The following is a 16,613-nucleotide window of genomic DNA, read 5'->3' as shown; positions in this document are numbered from 1 at the left end:
CAATAATAACTGGAAATAAAACGCTGAGCAAAATTAGACCCCGTGTCTGTCCTCACAGAGCTCAGAGTCCTGAGAGGGAAACAGGTATTAATCCCCAAACCACACAGATTCATGTGAAATAGTAACTGCATCACATTTTACAGCACAGAGAGATGTGCCACTGTCCAGGCGTAGAATGGGGTGGTTGGCAAGTCGAGAAGTCAGAGAAGTGATGGTTGAACTGAGATGTGAAGGGAGAGAGGAGAAGGAAGAATATCCAGACATTGGGAACAGCACATGTAAAGGTCCTGTGGCAGAAGGGAGCAAAGTGAGCACGGGGGAAGAAGCAGGGAGGCCGGAGTGGGGTGAGGGAGGGAGACGGTGAGGGGCCTGGTGAGTGATGGAGGGAGGGAGAGCTGAACCCCACAGTGTGGGCAGGCAGGGGTCGGGCCCCACAGAACCTCCCAGGGCTTGTTCAAGAGGCCTGGGAGACACTAAGGGATTTAAAGCAGGGCTGGGGATGGGGGAGCATGTTTACATGGGATCCTAAAACTTACATTTTGGAAAAGAATTACTTTAGCTTCAATATACAGAGCAGAAAAGGACTCCAGTTGATCTGAGGCTACTGCAGCGATCAAGGGGGAGATAAACGATCAAAAAGCAGGTATTTATGGAGCGAGGACCATGTGTGATGAGCAGCTCTAGGGGCAGGGGCGGTGATGGGGGCGCATTTACAGTGCGGGGGCCACCTCACTGCCCTTCCACTTGCTAACCGCCTGGCTGGCAACAGAAGACCCAAACTTGAGGAGTTGTCATTGGCTGGGACATGTTTAAGTAGCAAAAGAATGATGCAGACACCGGAGAATTCAGGAGAAGAAACATCAGTGAGAGGTGGGATCTTTGCGGGAGGCCTCCTGGACGAGGTGGGAGCTCAGTCTTTGGGGACGGATGCGGATTCAGGCAGGGGTGAGGGTCAAGAGGACCGCAGGAGCAGAGCGTTTGTGTAAAAGCCCGAGAGCCCGAGGCTTGCCCTATGGTCAGCCACCCAGCTTGGCCGGAGCAGAGGGTTTAGGGAGGCAAGGAGCTTTGGGACTGAGAAGCGATTCTCCAGATGTCCCCGAGGAGGCTGCCAAATCAGCTTTGCCTGACCTGCTTTCTCAATGGAAGGTCCCATCAGGGGCATCACATCCAAGCTGCCAGAGCGCAGCCAGGTGCATCCCGCTGGCCACCTGTCAGCTGAGCTCATCTGCTCCGGACCCCCGCGTCTACTGTGAGTCAGCGACCGGCTGCAGCTGCCTCCTTGCTGGGGGCTCAGCCCTGCACCCCAGCTGGGACACATGGCTCAGATTTATGAAGGTGGTGGTTCTCAGCCTGGCCGCTCATTGGAATCACCTGGGAGGCTTTTCAAACTACCGATGCCTGGGTCCCACACCCAAAGATTCTGGTTTAATCGGTCAGGGGTGCAGGCTGGGCCTTGGGACTTTTTAAAAGCCGGAAGTGAGGCCAACATGTAGCTAAGGCTGAGAACTACTGAGACATAACAACACATCCATTCTTGCCTGTATTAGCAGGAGCTATTTTTACTGAGAGATATACCTCCCGAATATCTTCTAGAAGCTTACTTTCTATATCCTCTGCACATTTGGAAAAGCTCTATTTGCCTTCGCCTCAGGAATTTTTTTACTTGTTAGACTTTTAGTTGGCGTGTGCAAATAAATGTCATTAAAGGAGCTTGATGGTATAGTGTAAGATTTGTTGTATTTATGAATACTCTGTGTAGGTCTTAAGTCAGGCTTTCTTTTAAACTGAAGTGGGAAACCAAAGAGTATATTATACTGTACATTTAAGATCTCACTTTAGGAAGCGTGCTTTAGGCAATAAAACAGAGTAAGTACTTTGATGAATAAAATATTTTAGCATGAAGACATCTTCTTATTTGGCCGATGAGGCATTTAGAATCCATTGCCATTTTTCCAGAGACGTGCGTCACTCTTTAGATGCAGGCCAGTTCATAAAATACAATAAATGCTAAATTTAAAGACATGGATGAATAGAACTACACTTTAAATGCCGTCAGGAAATGTTCTTTAAAATAATGTTTTTTAAATGCAGCCAGGGAGCTTGCTATTCAAAGAAGTTATGCAGTGAAGTTTTATATAAAGTAAAAAACTAACGGCTCGATTTAATCTGTGTTAAAATTTTGAATCTCGTATCCTACACTTGTTTTCCAGAACCTGGCACACCTCTGTCGTTTTCCTCAATTTGCTTTGCCAAACTGTAATATTTTTTCACTGCCCAACTGTTTTACATACACAGCATAAATTCCCCAAAGGCAGAACGACCTCCAAACGTGTTCTGAAAAATATTTCGTGAACTCGAGACAGGAAAAGTAAGTGTAAAACATCTAAGAGATTTATTGGAATCTCAGCTTGAATTCTAATTGCAAGTACTTATGAAAATGTCAAAATTAACGTGAAATGGCTGGCAGTTTTTCTAATAACTGTAAATTGAATTAGATAGTGTGTAATTGGAAAAACGCTTGCTTCGCTCAGGCTCTCTCAAAACAAGTCTTAGAATCTGTTAGCTGCAGCAGCCTTGCCCTCTAATGGCTGGAAGTTGAAGGACAAGGCTAAATACTTCCGACTACAGGGAGGATAGAAACTAAGCAGAGGGATACGGTACCATGTCAGGAGACTCTTCCCTGACATGACATGAATCTTCATTCATGATTAAATGAAAGAATTTTAACCAAAGCCTACTCGATTTCAAGTCAAATGAAGCTTTTTAAAAAATGGCTCTGCATTTCATATTACAAACTAAAAACACAATGGAATTGTATCAACATGTAGCTAAACGTTTCTATACTCATTTTTTTTTTTTTTTGCATTGAAGAGGAAGGTTATACCGGTATGACTTTTTTTTTAATTAATTAATTAATTTGTTTTTATTTTTGCCTGTGTTGGGTCTTCATTCCTGTGCTCGGGCTTTCTCTAGTTGTGGTGAGTGGGGGTTGCTCTTTGTTGCGGCGCACAGGCTTCTCTTTGTGGTGGCTTCTCTTGTTGCCGAGCACGGGCTCTAGGCGCACGGGCCTCAGTAGTTGTGGCACGTGGGCTCAGTAGTGTGGCTCTAGAGCGCAGGCTCAGTAGTTGTGGTGCACGGGCTTAGTTGCTCTGCGGCACGTGGGATCTTCCCGGACCAGGACTCGAACCCGTGTCCCCTGCATTGGCTGGCGGATTCTTAACCACTGAGCCACCAGGGCGGCCCCTGGTATGACTTTTATAGTGAGCTGGCTGCCCCTTCACCACTCTGCAGAGTTTTGAACACTCACTGCCAGTTTTTGAAATAAACTAAACTCTTGGATGAGACTTGTCAAAAGAATCAGCAGATGCATAAAAGAAAGTTATCAAGTTTAATAAGAGACAGAGGAAACTTTGTTGGCGATGAAATCTCACTATAATTATGGCATTCCATATCTGACCACTATTAATAAATAAAAACCCTATGAGATTAAGAAAAGTGATCTAAACCGAGACAATAGGGAGTTCCCTTGTGGCTTAGTGGTTAGGGGCTTTCACTGCTGCGGCCTGGGTTCAATCCCTGGTTGGGGAAATGAGATCCCTCAAGCCATACGGCATGGCCAAAAGAATAAAAAATAAACCAAGACGATAAGATTAACCTCAGCCAACCTTGATTACTGCTCATCTTTATTTCTCCAGGTAATTATTACTTGGTGTGAATTATATTTAGTTTTTACATGCTAATGTAAATAATATATATTTTTTACTTGTTAATATATATTGCTTCTAAAATCCTTCAAATTATTTCACATTTGTATATGTCTTCTATGTTTAACTAAAATATAATTCTCTCAGATGATAGGACATGATCTCCTCTTTTAATCCCAGCACCCTTCACAGCCACCTGGCCAACACCCAGCCCAACTTTCAGTACATACTTAATAATAGATACAAATGTGGACCAAGCACCAATGTTTGCCTCCTCTCTCCACTTACAACTTCAATATATTTTGAACACCTGCAAAGCGTCAGGCATTGTGATGGGAATAGCTGTGGCAAGATGAGCATCTGTTCCTACTCTCTGCCTCTACCGCACACAAAGAAACCCATCTCCTCCTGTATTCCATTAATAGTGAGTGATACCCCTATCGGTTCAGTCACCCATACAAGAGACTCTGGAGTCATCCCTGCCTGCTTTCTTTCCCCAGCCCCCCAACCCATATGCAATCAGTCACCAGCTTAACCTGGAATCCTCCTGAAAGCAGAGCCTGAGGCAAGGGTTTGGAGGAAGGGTTTTAGAATTTGGACAGTGATCCCAGGGACTAGGAGTGGGGGACTGGAGAGAGAGGGAAGGAGGGAAGGTCAACACAAGGGCGTGTCCTGACATTGGTCACTCCCGTGGAAACCGAGGCTCAAGCCTGCCAGCACTGTGGGAGGACGGGGTAGAATTTGCCCTAGAATGTTTCTGACTGAGGAAAGCAGAAAGCATTTACCCACTGCTTTCATCGTTTGTTGTCAGGTTCACCTCATGAAGCCTTAACTCCCCGCACATCTGGGCTGTGCACACAGGGGGGCCACGTGGGTTCCTCTGGGTGTAGCACTGGGAACAGAAAGCGAGGTTGCTCTCAGGTTACTTCTGCATGAATCTCGTGGCTGCAGCAATGGCTAGAGAAAAAGTGGCCAAGAGGACGGGAGGCAGGGCACAAGAGTGTCCAGTCCAGCTGCCAAGACTGTCGCTTCTTCCTCCTTGACGTCTCTCAGATCATTCCCCATCAGGGTCATCAACAAAGCCCTCCTCATGTGCTACCCAGATATCTGCAAAAGCCTCATAGGCGGTCAGCCTGGCTCCAGTTCATCTTCCAACCCACAGTCATAGCCTCTAGTGTGCAAATCTGACATTGTCCTTCTCCTGCTTAAAACTCTTCTGTGTCTTTCTGTTCCCTAGGTGTAATGTCAGCTATCAATATTGTTATAATATTATCATAATATTTAGGGTCGTTTGGCCTGAAGCGACCCAGCACTGGAACATGCAGGCTCTTTGGTGGTGCTAATGGCGGGAGGGCTCACGCCAAGGAGTATTTCCCAGAACTTCTGCTGGCAGTGTCCTTGTCCCGGCAGTGAGCCACAGCCACCCCCCGCCTCTGCAAGATACCCTCCAACACCAACAGGGAGGCCTGGCTCAGTCTCCTACAGAGTCACTGCTCCTTCCCCCTGCGTCCCGATGCGCACACTACCCTGTGTGTGCCCTTCATGAGTGGAGTCTCTGTTTCCCCCAGTCCTGTCGAAGTCCTGCAGTCAAATCCTGCTAGCCTTCAAAGTCTGATTCTCTGGGAATTCCTCCTCCTGTTGCCAGACCCCCAGGCTATTTTTTTGATTCCCACAAACCCACCACCAACATTCAGGAAGCCAGAACTTTGTTCTGATGATTTCACCAATTTTTTTAAAAAGTGCCTAGTGAAGAATCCTGAGCAGAGAGCTACTGCAACACAACTTTTACAGCACCCTTTTATCAGGAATGCAAAACCTGTATCAATTTTAAGAGACTTGATCACAGAAGCTATGGAAATCAAGGCTAAAAGACATGAGGAATAGAGTGGGAAATGGAAGAGGAAGAAGAAAATTCGGATGAAGATGAGCTGTATTCCCACACCATGGTGAAGACTAGCTCAGAAAGCGTGCGCACCATGAGGCCCACAAGCACGATGAGTGAAGGGGCCCAGACCATGATTGAACATAACAGCACAATGTTAGAGTCTGACTTGGGGCCATGGTTATAAACAGTGAGGATGAGGAAGGAGATGGAACTATGAAAAGAAATGCAACTTCACCGCAAGTACAAAGACCATCTTTCTTGGATTACTTTGATAAACAGGACTTCAAAATAAGAGTCATGAAAACTGTAATCAGAATATGCATGAACCCTTCCCTATGTCCAAAAATGTTTTTCCTGATAACTGGAAAGTTCCTCAAGATGGAGACTTTGACTTTGGGCTTCCCGGGTGGCGCAGTGGTTGAGAATCTGCTCCAATGCAGCGGACACGGGTTCGCTCTCTGGTCCAGGAAGATCCCACATGCCGTGGAGCATCTAAGCCCGTGCGCCACAACTGCTGAGCCCGTGTGCCTAGAGCCCGTGCTTCGTAACAAGAGAAGCCGCCACAATGAGAAGCCCGCGCACCGCAACGAAGAGTAGCCCCCGCTCGCCGCAACTAGAGAAAGCCTGCGCACGGCAACGAAGACCCAACACAGCCAAAAATAAATAAATAAATAAATTTATGTAAAAAAATATATTATCATAATACTTAACCAAAAAGCATCACAACCACATGTGAATCTACAATTATCTCAGTAAAAAACTTCAATGAAAAGAAGCTTCACAAACCAAGAGAAAAAGGATAAGTTAACCAATGAATAGCATAGGAAAGATGCAAGTGAGAATGAGCCAGTTTTGGAAACAGGATGTGAGAAGCGTGGTTTGATCAACACGTATTCATTTAGGAAAGCAGTAAGTCAAGGCTGGCAGGACAGGACCAGATAACTGAGAGTCTTGAAAGCTGCAGAAAGGACTTGAAAATTCATCACAGAAGGCAGGACTCAAGCGTCTTGAGCAAGGAATTAAATGTCAGGATGGGAAATGCTGCTTCTAAGTTGTGTGTTACACTTAGAAAGACCTTCTTTGCTCTGAAGCTATTAAAAAAATTCTCCATGGTGTCTTCCGGAGTTTTTGTTGTAATTCCTGTTGTCTAGTATAAAATCTTTGATCCATCCTGCTGTCAGGTGTAACATATGAATCCAATATCTTTTTTTTCCCAGATGGTTAACAAATTATCTCAACAACCTTTACAGAATAATTTATTTTTTCACACTAAAGTGTCACCTTTACCATGTAATAAATTCTTATTTTTGGAGGGATCAATTTTTTGACTTTTTATGTTATTCCATTGATCTGTGTCTTTAGGTATAGTAGAACACTATTACATATATGTGTGTGTGTGTGTGTGTGTGTGTGCGCGCGCTCTTGTGTGTAAACTAATATATAATCACATAATATACATTTTATTATATAATAGACAATAATATCATCAATACAATTAATGTACTATACAATAACTATTATATACTAAATATTTTATTATCTGGTAGGCTCTAATCTCTTCTCACTAATCTTTTCCCCTAACTGTTCTAGCTCTTTCGTCTTTGTTGATTTTTCTATAGAAACTTTAAAATCAGCTTGTTCAGCTCTCCTTCCCCCCACATACATCCCCAGAAAACATTAAGTTTTAGATGGACTTGAGAAGCACCGTGGGAGACCTTGAGTGACACCGCATCTCCCACTGTGCTCACTCTTAGCCCTGTGTGATCAGCACGTTCGCCGGATAAGTGTTATTTCTCCTTTACTTGTGGGAAGTAAGTTGAAGTCAGCAGATAAAACCCCTCACTTGAATTGTTCTGACTTAATATGCATCTGAGACTTTAACTTGGTCACTTCCAGCTGCTCCCCTCATTAAATTCAGATCCCTAATATCATACATTAGTATATGCCTTTTACCTTTGTGTGCAAACCCCAGACGTGAAAGCCTGAGTAATTCATCATTTACTTTGAATGGAGGGTTCTGTTTCTGGCCCTTCACAGGTGGGCTCCTCCTGTCACACAATATTTCTTTCTTTCCATTAATACCTTGGCCCTGCATCTTCATCGGGTTCTCGCGTTCAGTCTCCCGTGGGCATCCTGCGAGAGTTTTGTGCAGCCAGTTTCCTGCATCTTGCCTATTCTCTGTTTGCCCAATCTGATCACTCTGCAATTGAAAACACTTGAATAATATACATACATCATCAATATACCACTACCCTGATTTTTTTTGGAAAGTTCTTCTTCATCCATTCAGTCCAGTCGGCACTGAAACCCCTTTTATTTTGTTTAGAATGTCTCTCCAGCGTCGCTCACCCTCTCTCCGTTGCCACTGCCATTAGCACTGTCTTTAATGTTTTTCAGCGCTGGAGCAGCCTCCTAACTAATCTCTGATTCAGCCACTTTCTCGCCCTTTCACCCTGTATAGTGCTGCCAGATTCGTTTTCCAAAGCAGCACTTCACATCCTGTCATTTAATTCCTTGCTCAAGAAGCTTGGTGTGTCCTGCCTTCTGTGATGAATTCTCAAGTCCTTTCTGCGGCTTTCAAGAGTCTCAATAATCTGGACCTATCCTGCCAACCTTGACTTACTGCTTTCCCAATTAAATGCTAATTGAACCAAGCTTCTCAAATTCTCTCTTGAGAACAGGCTCCTTCCCATATCCATTCTTTTCCTTATGTTGCTACCCTAAGCTGGAAAGTCTTCTTCTCGTTTCTCTCTCCATCCATATCCTATCCATCCTTCAAAATCTCATCACCATTCTCTCTTGATCCCAACCTTTGGGTCTCTATTCCTTAGTACCTGAATACTTAACTCGATCCTCATAACACAATCTTATGAGATTATTATTATGTTATCATGATCTCAATTTAATGATGAGCCTGTTGCTCAGGAAGGTTAAGCAACTTGCCCAGAGTTAAGTTACATCCATGAAGTGATGAAACTAGGATTCAGACTCCGGCAGTCTGGCTTCAGAGACCATGTCCCTAACCACCATGCTGAACTGCCTCTTTTCATCCTGTGTGACTCTCAGCTTGTTTCCTTAGTCCTTTCTCAGCCTGACTGTCAAGTATTCCATCTGCTGTTGGTCACGTGTCATCTTCCCTGCTTTGTATACATCCCATTTATTGCTTCCCTGGAGCCCATCATGTAGGAAAGACTTAACAGGATTTACTGCATATGCGCAGGGAACTTAGCGGCCTTACTCACCAGCATTTCTTCAGCACCTAAAAAAAGTTTTTTTAAAAATAAAAGAACAGGATCTGACACATAGTAAGTGCTCAAAGATTATTTGTTGAATAAATGACTAAATGAATATTGGATTGATTCACAGTTTGATAAATATATGACCATGTCAGTGTATCCTTCTCAAGTTTTTCCATTCATATAAATGTGCACATCTGTATTTTATGTACAGGTCTCTCAGCTGCCTCTAGGCCATGACTGATGATTAGCTGGATTTTTTTTTCTGGATAAAATGGATGCTTAGTTGTTATCAGCTAAGTTAGTTGTTGCCTCTACGGATCTAAAGGCACTTCCCAGGGCACGACAGGTCTTGGAGTTCAGCTCTCTATTATAGCTGATGAAATTAAGTTACACCAATTTAATTAGACTAATATTTTACTATGAAAAGCAAAAAGAGGGCTTCCCTGGTGGCGCAGTGGTTGAGAGTCCGCCTGCCGATGCAGGGGACACGGATTCGTGCCCCGGTCCGGGAAGATCCCACATGCCGCGGAGCGGCTGGGCCCGTGAGCCATGGCCGCTGAGCCTGCGCTTCCGGAGCCTGTGCTCCGCAACGGGAGAGGCCACGACAGTGAGAGGCCCGCGTACCGCAAAAAAAAAAAAAAAAAAAAAGCGAAAAGAAACACTTTTGCTAGGTTTAGCTGCCTTAACAAATAGTACTTTTAAACTTGAGGTCTATAGCACTTGATTATTTATAAGTAAATAAAATGTTATCGATAATCCAACAAAATTTAATTTTTAGAAGTGTTTCTTCTTCGTGAAAAAGTTCTTCTAACCTGGCAAAGGGCATTATTTGCTTCGTACCCTACTCCTGAAGCCTACTTTGGTTTCTGCTTTTCATCCAGTATCAACTTTAATATTTTGGCTCAAAGATACCTCAAGTAATCCTCTCTAAATGTTATTAGTGGAAGTCAGGCTTCTGCAGAGCAAGACTTGTATTGAATTTATTTGCAAAGCCACATTTAGCATTGCGAATTTTAAAATTCAGTCAAAATAAATGATTTTACATCAAGGGCTGAATTAACACCAAGTTTTCGAAAGGATTTTTTTCTGAGAAATTCAAAGCTTCTCATTAAGTCTACAGTCTTCCAAAATTGTGCTGTTCTCCAAGATAGCCTTATTAGTCCCATTTTGCAAATAACAAAATTGTGGCAAGAAGCAATTAAATATCTTTACCAGGGTCTATTGGAATCGTGTCATACTGGGTAGGCCCTTGACTTATAATCACACCATCGTTGGTAAATTAGAAGAGGCTACAAACAGAGAAAGAAGAAAAAAGATTAGCAAGGAGGAAGGCAAATGTAGGAACAGGATTTGTCATCAGGGCCTTTTTAACATGGGGTCCCAGGGAATTGAGAAAAGGGAGGGAAAAAAAAACAGACCTTAATTAATCATAGTACTTTTTAAGGCAGAAAAGAAACATAGAGGGCTTCCCTGATGGCACAGTGGTTAAGAATCCGCCTGCCAATGTAGGGGACACGGGTTCGAGTCCTGGTCTGGGAAGATCCCACATGCTGCGGAGCAACTAAGCCCGTGAGCCACAACTACTGAGCCCGTGTGCCGCAACTACTGAAGCCCATGTGGCTAGAGCCCGTGCTCCGCAACAAGAGAAGCCACCGCAATAGGAAGCCTGCACACCGCAATAAAGACCCAACACGGCCATAAATAAATAAATTTATAAAAAAAAAAGAAACATAGAGGTTATCTCATCTCATCCATCATTTAAGGAGTTAGGACTGGAGCGTGAAGGTTGGAAATACCACATGGAGCTGCCCTCATTATGATGGTGTTGACTGTAAAGGCTAAGCTACATCAGATATTTATCAGAGAAAGTGAATTTAGAAATAGAACATCATGAACAAATTTGTGAACTATAAGAAAGTCTGAAAAGGCTGTGTGCTAAGTTCTGGAACAGAATTATAAAGCCCGGCAGTGATGGCCGTCTCCTAAACTTTTCTGCTGCTCACCAGTCTCCTTATCATGACAGCCTAGTTCAGTTTCATGCTTGTGCAGTCATCTCAAGATGACCAGACCACCATGGTGGACCCCCTGTCACCACCCCGCCACACACACACACACACACACACGCACCCCTACACATGCTCACTCACACCCTCTCAGTGACTGAAATTGACAGTTGTTTTTCTTTTTAACGTTAAACTCTTCTTCCTGGGTTCTTTTCTTTAATTATAAATAAAACTGGTAGGTCTGGCATTTTGTCACCAGCATCTTTTAATGAACCTACCCACCCACAAGGTTATGTACGTCTCGTGCATAAATGTTTGGACTATTTATATTCTGATATGGTTAATTCATTCTCTCTTTCTTTCAACAAGTATTCAGCGCCTACTCTGTAGCCAGGGCTTTGGCAGATACTGAGAATGCAGTACTGAAAAGCACAGGTGTAGTTCCAGCTTTCCTGGAGTGTCTAATCTGTCAGGGAAACAGACATTAAACAAGTGACTGGAAGAGGTGATCAGGCTGTGGGAACAGTATGTACATAAATCAAGAGTCCCAGGTACTACAAAACTTATATGGATGGAGTTTTAGAAGGCAGGGCACAGGGGTATGCTATGCAGATGGAAAGGTGGGCAGGGGCAAATATATCATAAGTATGTGAGGCTTTATTCTGAAAACAATGAAAAGTCTCAGACAGGTTGAATTGTGGTCAGGGAGGGGGGCATGACATGACAGGATTTGCATTTGAAATCTTGTGCAAGGGGAAGATGCCTGGAGTAGGGCAAGATAAACTATTTTGGTTTGGAATAGAATTGGCATGGCAGAGGAGACTGATAGGAATGAAAAGATTCAGACACATGTCTGAGGTAGAATCAGTCATTGCTCCTTGAGTTATTGAATGTGGAGCTGGGGGATGAGGGGAGTTAAGGAAGATCCTGGGTTTCTGGTTGGAGCAATTCGGTGGAGGGTACTACTGTAGGTGGGGAATACAGGTACAGAGGGGCGGGAGAGAGAAGTTCTGCTTTGGATATGCTGAGTTTCAGATGCTCACGTGAATGGAGACATCCAGCAGTCAGAAGAGAGGGCTGGGCTAGATATATAGAATTGGAAATTATCAGTATCCAGAGAAAGGGTAATTATATATACCTATCTGCATATATCTACATCTATATCTATATCTGTATTCCATGAGGGGTGAGATCATGTCTGGAACAATGGCGGTGCTCACTGATTATTTGCTGAAAGTTGTTGAATTGAAGCCATTTGGGGAAATCAAGGATGAGGATAAAAAGCCTGTGGGTCACGCATTTTTTAGCACTCTTTGAGGAGTGGGAAACAAAGGAGACAAGAGCGTCAGTCCCAAGAAGAGGATAACATAGAGATGTGGCATCAGAGAATCAGAGGGGAAAAGTCTTGAGAAGGGAGGATAGTTCATCATTGTTGGAAGTGGCTGGGAGGGGCAAGCAAAAGAGAACTAGAAAAATGGAGATAGTGATGGAAGTGTTGGTCTGCATTGCCCTGGTGAGGTAGGCAGAGGCACCCCTGGGTTGATAGTCATCGTCTCTCCTAAAGAGGATGTTCTCTCTCAGGATCACTTAGCAGGGGAAGAAGTAGGTCCTCAAGGGCAGGGGAATCCCACATCACTCTTCTTTTTTAAAAAATAAATATTTATTGAGAACTTGCTATATGCACAGTCTAAAGTGACTAGCATGCTAAGTTCCTCTGAGAAGCAGAAGCCAAGATGAGACTGGACATGCAGAGATCTATTGGGAGAAATGCTCGTGAGGGAAAAGGGAATTGGAAAAAGACATCATACCTGCTATAGGTCTGACCCCGTGAAGAGCAGAGAAGGAAGAATTGGGTAGGCAGAAGCTCAGACTACAGTGCAGCTCTAATAAAGTTTTGGCCAAGCCAGTGGTAATAAAGTTTTGGCCAAGTCAGTGGGGACTCTTTAAGCCAAAGTCATCCATCGGAGGAGTCCTGCAGCTTGCAGGAATGGACCTGCTATAACCTCCCGCCAGTCTTTGGCTTAGAGCAGCCCGTGGCCTCAGCAGGAATGGGGTGATAGACTCAGAGCAAAGCATCTCGGACCATTGGTCAGTTACTCTCCCGACAGCAGGAGAGGTTCATACCTGCCACACGTACATTATCTCATGTAATCTTTACAGCATCCCTCTAAGATAAATATTATTATGCCCATTTCACAGATGAGACACTAAGGACTACAGAAGCCGTGTAACTTGCTTAAGTTTACACAACTAGTAAGAAGCAGAGCCTGGGTTTCAACCAATGGTGCTCTGGAGCTGGCTTGGACTGGCTCTGAGCAACTGTTAAATTTTCAGGAATTGTGCTATTTAGTTGACGTCAAGATGGTGGCTTGAATTTGGCCATGGTAGGCGTATTCACACCATGGAAATCTGCAAATGCTATAAATCAGGTCTTTTTTTTTTCAGGAAGGGTGGTTGTTATACATTTACCACTGATAGCCACTGATGGCAGATCAGTGGTAGATCATATGCCACCGATCTGAATCCAGGTCATCTGACTCCAGAGTTGCCCCTGCTGAATAAGTATTTACCTTCGAAGGTAGCACGGATATACGTACATTCCTCTACTGATGATTAGGGATTGGTAATCTATGAAATTATGTAAAATGTTGGGTCTGGTACAGTTATATCTGTTACCACTCATATGAATTCCTGCATCTTACATTTATAAAGGCAGACACACTACTGGAAAGTGTGTTTCAACCTCAGGATGACCTTTGAAGAGGACTGTAACATCCATTACAGCCCAGTGATGTAATTGATATTCTTCCTGCCTACTCCCACCCACAGACCAGAGGATATATTAATTACCTGCCTGCCTGACCACTGGCAGCTTATTGTGAAATTGTTTATCCTCCCAGCTCTGCACTCTCCAGCCTGGGAAATAAAATTTGCATGCTGCCTGTGTCATGTGCTCCAGAGTCTGAGAGCACAGCATCCGTAGAGAACAACCCAAGAAAGGTTAGGATGAAAAGAAGCCCAGGGACTTTGGCCACTGTAGAAAGTAATGTGCCCTAAGTGTCCCTGAGAGTCAGAAGACGCAGGTTTCAGAGTCACTTCAAACTGCAAAATATGAGAGCTACTAAAAATATTTCTAGTGCACATGACCCAGCTGAGGAAGCAGCTTATGCCGGGAAGCCTGCCTCCAGATGAAAACGCAGGTCTGTCGTGACAGCAACCCTTGCCCTCAAGCAAAGCTCTTTGAAATCTCCTGACATTGCAAAAGAATCTGTGAATCACCACTTCTGCACCACTTCCAAAAACGTTTCTTCCTTATTATTTTAAAATACTTTTTAGGGCTTCCCTGGTGGCGCAGTGGTTGAGAATCCGCCTGCCGATGCAGGGGACACGGGTTCGTGCCCTGGTACGGGAAGATCCCACATGCCGCGGAGCGGCTGGGCCCATGAGCCATGGCCGCTGAGCCTGCATGTCCGGAGCCTGTGCTCCGCAGCGGGAGAGGCCACAGCAGTGAGAGACCCGCGTACCGGGAAAAAAAAAAAACCACTTTTTAAATAAAAAAGTAAGAGAGAGGCCCTTTTCTTGGCACTTGGGACCATCAGGGAATAGGACACAAATTGCTATTGCTGTGGAGCTCACGTTCAGTTTTTTTTTTTTTTGCGGTACGCGGGACTCTCACTGTCGTGACCTCTCCCGTTGCGGAGCACAGGCTCCGGACGCGCAGGCTCAGCGGCCATGGCTCACGGGCCCAGCCGCTCCATGGCATGTAGGATCTTCCCGGACCGGGACACGAACCCGTGTCCCCTGCATCGGCAGGCGGACTCTCAACCACTGTGCCACCAGGGAAGCCCCATGTTCAAGTTTTATTCCTTGCTTCAACCCTCTTCATCTTCATCACATGTGTATGTGTTCATTTATCAAACGTGTATCATTCAGCCAAACAGGCACTGGGCGTCTGCTCTGGGCCACGTGCAGTGGTAAGGGCTGGGGAAACAAGATAGACTTTGCTCTTAGAAATACAGTGTAAGGGGAGAGGCAGGCACATAGCCCTCGGGTCCTAACACCAGGGCATTATCTACAAGCATCAGTGGACGGCTGTGGAGGTCATGTCTGCAGGCTTCCTGGAGGAGATGACACGAGTTGAGTCTTGCTGGATACGTAGAAGGCAGCCAGGCAGAGAGGGGATAACTTGAAACGGCTTGCTGCATAGGAGGAACTAAAGACAGCAAAGGTTGCTGGGGCATAAAGGATGAGGCGGGAACAGGAACCCAAGGCTGGACAGGTAGGCAGAGCCTGCATCATGATGTCGATTCCCTGGTTAATTTCATTTATTTAAAAAACAGGACAGCCTCAACTTCCTGACCTTCATTTCGGCTGGTGTTCTGCATTGAAAGACAGGCAGGAAGCCAGAGGAGGCCGCCTCTCTGGTCTCTAACCTGCAGGCGTAGACCTGTGAGGTGATGCACTGTCTCGTGCTCCCTGCCCCCTCCCAGCCCCGCCCCAGCCCTCTGCACTTCAACACTGCAACTCGCCTCTTTCCATTGCCAAATCCACTCTTCAAAGGAGACCTCTGCCTGTTTCCAAGGATGCAGCTAGTTGGTTCCTCCTCCACATTGCCCTGCTTCCGGCTAATTCATGGTAATTCACTGGTCTGTCAGTCAGCAGCTCAGAGCCTGCACTCTCTCCCACCCACATTCCAACACCCTTTTCCCACCAGTGAGTTAGCCAGGAGTGAGCTTTACAGCCACTTCTGCTCCTCTGGAATGGCCCTTCTAGAAATGTAGGAACCTCATCAGTCCTCCATCAGCCAGTAAAACTGGGATAATAGATGCTCAAAGGCTTTGAAAATACAAGAAACACGTAATTCACAGTGTTCTTGTTATCATTTGAAGCCTCTAGACTTCTAAAGAAGCAATTTATGGCTTTGTGGGAACTTCAGGAAGGTGGGGTTCTTTGACCTCAGTAAGTGCCCCCAAATAAAAACCTCGGTTAAAAAGTTTAAAAAGTTCAAAAGGATTTAGGACAGTGAAGGGAGGGAAGAACCGAGGTGGATTATTGAAGTCAGAGATTTCAGGGCCTTCCCTCTGTGAAGGAGTAGCTAAGCCACAGCAGAAATCCAACACCTGGGTCTCCATTACTTTTTACAAACTGCATTAGCATTTTACCAGTACTGTAGACTGATTTGACGGAGGGCCAGGGCATTAAGCGGAAAAAAAGTAACCCATGAGACCCTTACCGAAATAATGGATAAACAAAAGTGATTGGTCTTTATCCTCGTTCAAATAAACTGAAAACAACTTGGATTGCGTTAATAAAAGCATCTGTTCTGACAACAGCAAATGCAGATTATGTGTCTTCAACTCTGTCCCGTGTCTTTCCAGGTTAACAGATAACTTACTAAATTAAGGCAGCCATGTTTACTCTTCCAAAAACGGGACCTGTAAAACTGAGACATCAAAGCCCAGCCAGGGCCATTGACCATTCTCATTTGAGAGGTGAAGGCTTTGTCTAATCTTCACATCTCTTCCTTAAATACAAGAGTTAATAATAAGTTGCCAGTTCATATGGTAAATAACAAACTTTCCTGAGCTTTTGGGTAATCAGTGAGTTTTTACTTTATTAATTCCACTCCTCTCCATTTGTAATGGAGATGGAGGAACATTTAAGTCAATGGAAATGCAACTAAAGAAACAGGGCCACTTTGTGAAGAAATTTCACACTTAAATATAAAAAGAAAAATATGTGTGTAGGGTAATAAAGTTCAAAGACCGTTGCTTCCTTTGTC

General features: G+C 44.6%; 1 protein-coding gene and 1 pseudogene across 2 annotated transcripts in view; both read left to right on the top strand.

Annotated features, from left to right (window-relative positions):
• UST (uronyl 2-sulfotransferase) overlaps positions 1–16,613 on the top strand; it is a 289,990-nt gene that overhangs the window by 195,156 nt on the left and 78,221 nt on the right. The window lies entirely within an intron of this gene.
• LOC309971985 (serine/threonine-protein kinase 3-like) lies at positions 699–6,011 on the top strand (annotated as a pseudogene). The gene is made up of 2 exons: positions 699–945; positions 5,350–6,011. The product of its transcript is annotated as a serine/threonine-protein kinase 3-like (transcript).

Source organism: Leucopleurus acutus, assembly GCF_964270905.1.
Source record: "Leucopleurus acutus genome assembly, chromosome: 15".
NCBI lineage: Eukaryota > Metazoa > Chordata > Mammalia > Artiodactyla > Delphinidae > Leucopleurus > Leucopleurus acutus.
This window is presented reverse-complemented; position numbering and strand designations above follow the sequence as displayed.